This window comes from Charadrius vociferus, unplaced genomic scaffold, assembly GCF_000708025.1.
Source record: "Charadrius vociferus isolate BGI_N301 unplaced genomic scaffold, ASM70802v2 scaffold828, whole genome shotgun sequence".
NCBI lineage: Eukaryota > Metazoa > Chordata > Aves > Charadriiformes > Charadriidae > Charadrius > Charadrius vociferus.
The window spans coordinates 847,554-855,946 of record NW_009649708.1 but is presented as its reverse complement, the minus strand read 5'-3'; positions in this window follow the sequence as shown (position 1 = coordinate 855,946).

Here is an 8,393-nt window from a genome sequence, read left to right as displayed (position 1 = left end):
CCCCGCTCAGCACCGGGCCTTCACCACCACCCCCGGTGCATCGACGGCGCTTCCCGGCCCCGCCAGCAGCCCCCGGGGGGGGTGGGGAGCGCCGTCGGGGGTGACCGGTGGCTTTTTATTATACTGCCGCTTTTTGGGGGGGGTATCGAGGAAATCCCTCTGCTTCCAGCCCTTGTTGCCAAGCCCTGAAGCCCACAGCCCGAATTGCAGCCCAAGTGAGGAGGCTTCGTCTGGGGTGGCGAAGAAAGTGTCTTTTTTTTTTTTTGTGGGGTTTGTTTGTTTGTTTGTTTGTTTTTAGATCCCCTCCCTGCTGCTTCCAGGAGGGTGAGGTGCACGAAAGGCATCCAGAAAAGCATGGCGCACCAAGAGCTGTCGTGTGGCGAGGCGGGTGTCAGGGTTGCCGGTGAGACATGGCTCTGCGCCAGGGGGAAATAGGGTGTGCAAGGAGAAAGAGGCGAAGGCTTAAGTTGGTTACTATGGGGGGAACCCCCAGTCTGTCCTATCATTATGCTTAAAGCCTTTGTTACAAGTGACTCCGTGGGTAACAAGAAACAACAGAGAGAGGAAAACTTCCCTTTTAATACAGAAGCAATGTTTCAGAGATGCAGCTTGCAAGCTGTAGGCAGCTCTCTTGTCAGCTTGCAGAAATGCCTTGAATGCCCAGGACGCATGGCGGTAACGTGGACGCTACATTTAATTTTCAGCCCAGCCCAACGTGAGACCTCTCCCTGTGGGTCCCTGGCATGGGAACTGTGCGGCCAGGACAGCATTGCTGCACTGCACCCCTGTGGCAGGCTGAGGGTTAATACTCCAGCAAGTCCCTCTCGATTTACTCTTTTTATCCTTAAGACAAATGACATTAAACAATTTTAGCTGAGGCCTAACAATGATGCCTCTTGTTAACACCAGCAGGTACCCTTATGAGCCTAACCCACTGCTTTATTCACTCAGAGGAGCTGGTAAATATCTGTAACTGCTGAGGAAATGCATTTAGTGAAATCCTGGCACCCAGGAAGCGCATGGCCAAGTCTGTCTCTGACCACGGTGGTGTGAGAATTCTGGTGGTGATGATGTTGATCAAGGGTGGCCTGCAGCAGAGGTTATTTTCCCTCCCCAACACAGGCCAGTGTTATTGCTTTCAGAGTGGATGCACTCCAGATGGATACTGGTGATCCTGGGGACAAACCTGCCAATGGTGGGACGGAGTTGGTGGGACCCTGCTTGCCCAGCCTTTCTGTGTTGCTAGTCACAGCAACTACCTAATACTCTGGTTTGGAGTCTGGATTTGGCTTGAATACAGGCATTTGCTTATTTAAGTAAACAGGACAAAGCAAAAAATGTGCTTTTTTCTTCACAACAGGTAATCTTTTTCAGTAGGACCTCTACCATAGCAGTCCCTTCTGGCTGGCTGGCTGTGGTTGTGCTGCAGGGACCTGCATCCATCTGCCCAACATTCAAACAAGGTAACGTGGCCAAGGAAAGCCTTGGGATGACTGCTTGAACAAAGCGAGGTGCAAAACAGGATGGACAAAGGCGATAGACAAAAGCAGGAGACGGGGGAATCTCTTCATATCTTGTGCAGGTGCTGATGACCAAAGACTGGATAGGGATCTTGCAGGGACCTCCTTGCTCACACGCTGCCCTCCCTTGCTGGTGTAGTTGTATCAATATGTCCCATATGTTTATCAGGCTTCGTGTTGGCTTCTTCTGTGCGTGCTGCTGAAACCCATCCCACAACCTCTGTGCTCTGAAAATCAGAAATCTTTTAATCCCAAGCCTGAATATATCAAGGGCTTCTACACAGCTCCGCAACTTTCATCTCAGAGCTTTCGTATGGTTTTCTCATGTTTTCTACCCTTCCATGTGTCTTTCAGTAGCAATTATATCCCCTTCAGCCCCTGTTCTGGTACTCTAAATTAAAGACCAAGTTTTGGTAGTTTTCTCTCATGAGATAAACCTTTTCTTTGACTGTTGCAGTCATGCTTTATCGCACCAGTTTCGGTTCGTCTGGAAGACGGGAGAAGGTTTTCAGAGTCATGGCTGGGATTTCAGGCTTAAGATCAATGGGACTTTTGTTTTGAAATCCAATTCGGAGGGCTTTTAAGAACATATCTGATCATTACAGCGAGCATCATAAAGTTTGGAGCCCAGGCCTGTTATTCAGCTACAAAACAACAACTTTGCTGACTCCAAGAACTTGTACGAACATTTATAATCACAGGAGGGAATCTAAGAGCCATTCAAACGACAGATAAGATTTGTAACAAAAGTGGCTGAGATGCAATTGTTATTGTGCGAGTCAAAGAAAAGGCTGTCACACATGGAGGATGTTGCCAAGAAAGATGCATTCGAATCGCTCAGCCATTCTTCTGCCATTCCAAATTCTCCTGCAGTCTTCCCAGATCTGATCTGGCTTAGTTGGGTGATCCACTGGGTTAGGGGGCGACCGAGCTAAGACCTGCCGTTGAACACAGGTTTTTGCCAGGATGTGTCACATCTTTGCCTTGGGACAGTCCTTGTTCAGCCCTCCCACCATGGAAAAGGGAGGATGTTCTGGTTCAGAGTATTTCCTGAATCGTGATGGGACTTGGAGCAATAAAGCAATCAAAGCAAAGTTGCTGTCCCCATCTCTAGGAGCCGGAGCAATTAGAAGGCGGTTACAGCCGCGTGGGATGTCTGAAGTTGTGCAAAGGCTTAAGACCAGCTGCCGGACCGGAGCATGTAATAGGATGGTGAAAGCTTCCTTTGCTTTCCATCTGGGTCTTCAGAGGTGCCCAGCATGGCTTGTGCACTGTCTGCAAGGCGTTGGTTGCTCCGTGAACAAGCCCCATCGTGTGCAGTGAACAAGAAACTAGCACACCACATATGTAAGTCATTTATGAAGATGGGAAAGATGAACTGCGCACACAATAGAGTTGCTATTAGGTCTGTCGATCCTAATTAAAAAAATACTTCTCAATGAAAATTATTTATAAAAAGAAATCACAGTGACCCTAAATCAAATTATTTGTGAATGGTTTTTAGTCTCCCAGATCAGTTAAAACTCCTGTGTTAGTCACTGGACGGCATCCAAACTACATGCTGAATGAACAACATGTCTGCCAAATTTCATTTTTTTTTCACCCTCGCCCAGTTTGGCACAGGACAGTTAAAGTCATTTTTCTAAATATCTTTCAGAACATCAAGCAACAGTAAAATAACAATGGAAGAGTTTGGCCAAGGTTAACTACAGCCCTCCAGTTGTATCTGCTTCCAAAAAAAAAAGTCACGCCGGTTCCTTTGATGGTCTGTTTTGGGTGGCACCAAGGCAGGGTTTCCCCAGTGGGGGTACTGGGGCACCACTCTGCCTGTGATGCTGCCCCCCCAGGGAACCTGGCCTCCAGGTGTTCAGGAGCAGGGCACAGCTGGATCCACACTGTCCCTGGGTGCAGGGTTTGTGTCTTCCTGACCACCTGCTAGAGACTGACCTCCCAGGGACATATCAGCCATTCCTTGTCCACAACTGCAGTTCCCATGGCGAGCTGTAAAGCCGCCTCTTTTGCTGGGTCTTCCAAAAAAAAAAAAAAAATGGCAAAAAAAGATAATTGGTGATTGCACAATCACAGAATCACAGAATCACAGAATGGTTAGTGTTGGAAGGGACCTCTGGAGATCATCTAGTCCAACCAATGTCAGAACGAGTTCTTGCTTCTTGAGTCTGCAAAGATAAAGTGCTAATTCTTCTAAGCACCATGTGAAGTCCCATCCAAGTGAATTAAGTTTGGGATTGTTTTCGTGATGGCTTGTTCCAATTATGCAGCGTGCTTTCTCTTCTCCCTTGACTGGCCTGCAAGTCTCCTGGCTACCCTTTTCTCAGCAAGTTGGCTTCCCCCTCATCGGTTCTTGCTGACCATGGAGGACTCTGTCATGTCATCACCTGCAGAGAGGGAGGATCCTTGCCAGTTCTTGGTTCCCAGTGAAGTTAGAGGCAAGAATGGTTCTTTAGCTGCCCACATAATCCAGTAAGTGCTGGCTGCTGTTCTGTTGAAAACCAGCAACAAATGGCCACCAAATTCTAATCTTGCAGGTTTTTAGTGACTACCATCTTCTCTCTGGGCCTCCCTGTATCTTGCAGGGAGACCCCAGGTACAATCTCTCTGCAGGGCTCTCTGCACCTTGCCTCCTCAGGACGAGTAAGGAGTAGCTAGAAAAGGTTATGCAACTTCTAAATGTAACAATGCTGTGGTCCAACACCAGCAGACCTATCTCCAGGTGGACTAGGGCTACATTCACCCTGCTTTACAGCAGCCTGCCTCCCAGTATCCAGCTTGCTTGTTTGCCTCTGGTGGAAGCAGCGCGATGCCTGGCTGGACCTCCTGCTTCCCTTCCTTCCTCCCACACCCATAGCATTGTTTGGGAAGGTGTTCTGTCCCCAGGGGTGTCCAGGAGGATGGGCACAGCTGGCTTGGTGGTAGAGATGGCTCTGGTGCACCAGCTGGCTTGTCATATGATTACGATGTGGGCACTTTTGTGTTTTTTGCTGTATGATTCCTGTTCTCATACTGCCTTGCTGGTGTCTCCAGATCTGCAGTTGGCTGCCCGGATGGTCCTGGGGTGCCGTTCCTATAGCCATGACTCCAGGTCCTTGACTTGTACAGCTGTGCAACAAGCCAACTGACAGCCTCTCTGGTGATGTTCTTCTTTCTGGGCTTATGGACATGCTGGGGTTTGTGGGCTGTGAATCCATCCCCTCAAGGCACGTTTTTGGAAAGTGTGCTTTAGAAAGCACTGGCAGGCATTGCCTGCAGCACCAGCCCTGCCTGATAGAGATGCAACCCGCTCCTGTGCCAGAATACCTGATTTATCCTGCCATTAATTTACAGCCTCCAAAAGCTGCTGGATCCCATCAAGTGGCATCATGAACGTGTTCAAGAGCAAACCAGCCATTGAGGGTTCTCACAAAAGAATGGGGTGGGAGAAAGCAGTGCTCATCCACACCGTGTGGAGAGGAGCCTTTGCTCTAGAGACTTCCAGGTATGAGTGTGCCTCGGTCCAGACAAACTGCTGTGCCTCCTCCAGGCTGGGGGAGCTTTCTGGCCTTTTGTAACATCTGGGTTTTGAGGTTAAGACTCCCACCCCTCCCCAATGCACCTTCTTGAAGGCTAGTGATTCGTTTCCACTACTTTAAACCCCCTGTCCTTAAAAAGCGTGTGAGGATGTTGGCAATTCCCAGATCATAGACTAGATCTTTTACAATCCTTTGAAATGTCCTTGGTATGTTCATGGGTCCAAATAGCCTTCTGCAGCGTTCAGGCAACCTGTGGAGAGCTATGCAAACCCATCATCTCAACCAGCGTTTCTCACCACTTTGATCTCTGGATGGTACCCAGATGCCAGCCCAAAGCTACCAATGTTTTGGGGTTTCTTTCCTCTAGTGTTCCTGTCTGCAGTGTTGTCTCCGTGGGAGCATCGGGCATTAACTTGACATGTGTGTGGAGGAAGTTTCCTGTAGTCAGTGTGTGTCCCCAAGTCCTTGCTCTTGCTACTGGCCCAGGGCAGCTAGGGATGCCAAGGTGACATGCTTTATTTTGTGAAAACAGCTTTCAGTTGAGCTTGTCTTTCAGCCTCCTGCCTGTGTGGAAGGGGTCCACACACCTTCTTGGAGGGAGGGTCAAGGACAAATGAAGGCTGGAACCATCTGCCTTCGTCAGGTCCCACCCCAGGGTGGAAAGACAAGTGGTTTTTTGCATGGTCAGGTGAGCTGCCGAAGGAGCAGAGCTGGCTGAGCAGCAAATTGGCGGCAAGGAAAAGGTGAAACAGCAGTCGTTTATTTCCCCAGAGCTGCAGGGGACAGTGGCCGGAGGCACCTGGCCAGCTGGTGTGGCAATTCAGGTGCTGGCAGAGGGGAGCCGGGGAGCTGCATGGCAGCTCTGGCTGGAGGAAGACAGCCACGAGGGACTGCTGGGTGCCTTTGGACAAGCACAATGCTAGGGACCTGGGTGCAGAGTGGAGCCGAGAAGCTTGGGGATGGTGCTGGCAGGAGGGACCTCCCTCTCCCTTGCCCTGGGGAGTAGAGTCTCCTGCTCTCTCCCAGGCTTGTCACCCCAAAACACCAGGACGAGTTACCATTTTCTTAGTGTTCCCTTTCCAGAGAGAAGTACCTGCTTTCTGCCTCATCAGAGTGGGCAGATCGTCCCAGTCTGGAGTGTGGATCAGGCTCTGAGCCCCAACAGTGAGTTGCCCCCTTGCAGGGCACATGCCAGAGTTGCGGTTTCTCTCCCCGCTTGCTTTGCCTGAGGCTTCCTCAGGTGTCACTTGCTTTTCCCCACACAGTGCCCTGTGGCCAGGCTGTGTCGTGCAGCCCAGGGAAGCTTGGGGGTGCCAGAGGTGCCTGGCCTGGAGCCCTGCAGGAAGGAGCCCATTTCTGTCCCCAGAGCAATGCCAGGCTGTGCCACAGGGTGCTAGCTCCTTCTTCTTAGTTGTGATGGCACAGGAGAAAGAGAGAAATCACTGGGCAAGAAGTGAAGCAGTTGTGTGTCTCCTGTCAACTCTCAGCCCTGGTGCCTGGTGGTTCCTGTGTTCCTTGCATTAAGCTGCCTTCCAAGAAGACTTGCACAGCTCCTGGAATTGTGTCTGAGTTTTCATGCTTGCCCTATGCTTGGTCTTGCTCTTTCTGAGAGAGGTGATGTGTCCCATGAGCTTGACCTTTCTCCAGAAGGCTCGACCCTCAAGAGGACATGGACCTGTGGGCACCCTGCAGCCCTCTGGGCTGAGCACAGATTCAAGCAGGGCACCTGCTGCTCCACCCACTGCTAGCGGAGTTCCTGCTGATGCTGTTTGGCAGTCATCAGGAGAGGAATTTGGTTGGATCCCCTGAGATGCAAACGCTTGGTTGACTGTAAACAAGCCTATTTACGCAGATGCCCCTCTGCCTGGCAGGCGGCTCGGACAATGTGGAAGCTTTGGTCCAGAAGAATTTATAGCTTGTAATTTCTAAACTACTTGTTATGCAATCAACTACATGGGAATGATGAAAGCATTTCATTATCGGCTGTTCACAGGAACTGGCCGTGGTGGGAAACAAAGCCCTTTTGGAGGAGATGAAGAGACAGTCCCTAAGTATGATTTGATGGAGTGAGGGACAGCAGGATGAGAGTTTGAAGCTATCCATCAGGTACTGCAACACTGGCCTGTTGCCTAGTCCTTCAGTGGCCCAGCCAGGTGGCCTGCCCCACACCTGGGAGGCAGCATCCACCAGACCCCAACCTCTGTCTTTTCCAGGGGGCTAAAGCTGTTCTTTGAACCATGCTCCAGTGTCTCACCTGAGCAGAATCCACAGCTGTCCTTCAAGGAGAAGGAATACCTGAAGCGTGCATTGACTGTGCTGAGAGATGGAGGTATGGGCCAGCACTGCAATCCTCTTGCAAGAGATGAGAGGGGGCAGCCGCCACTGATGGGAGGTAGATGTGATACCACCCTTTAAACGTCCTTTGGTTTCTGGACCTGGAGGAAGAGAAGAGCCAACTTGGCTTGTCACTTGAAGCTCCACCAAGAAGGAAAGGTTCTCTGACAAAGAGGTTATCTAAGGGCAGCAGAGCCGCTTGTCATTCACAAGGTGATGGGCTTGATACCTACCAGCCCTCAGGTGACGAAGAGGCCCAGCTCATGACTGCAGAAGTCCCATGCGCCTGACATAGATGCTGTGACAAGGAAGAGTCAGACACGAGGTGAAGTCCTCCATAACTCATCTGCAAGTGACTTCACTTAGGCAGCATTAAGAAATGTTGTATTGTAGCAGGGAAATGTTTAAAAGTATCTCATTTTATTTATGAGTTACTTAACGTTTGCCTTCATGTCTTCCAGAGCTGCTTTGGGGATGTTTTCTGGAGCATCGTTGTGGCCCTGGGAGCTGGTGGGATTCTGTCCTATCCAGCTGAGACCTGGCTAGGGCTTGAAAACCTGGGATGCCTGCTCACCATGGCGTAGCTGGAGGCTAACAGCTCGAAGATATTGTCCCATAACTTGTATCAGTGTCATGGGATTTTGCTGAAGGGGTGGGTAATTTAAAACCTCTCAGGCCGTAAGCCAGACCTTTACCGTGTCTTTACTTTTCCCTGCAAGATGCCATGGGAAAAACTCTATAAAGGTACTGGGTCTCTTTATACTCTGGTTTCCCACAGTGCAAAAGAGGCTGTGGGTCCACTCTGGCATGGTGTCAGCAGGGATATAGCTTCATTTTTATGAGGCAATTCCTTGGAGGGCGTTGGAGTAAGAGAGGGTGGCGTTTGCTGGGCTGACTCTTGGTGTAATTTCTCTTACACAGGGACATTTTTGTGCCCCTGTCCTAGAAGAGTGATGGCAGCTGTCTGCCCTGGCAGCTCCCCAGCACCTTGGGTGTGTTTAGATCAGATGTG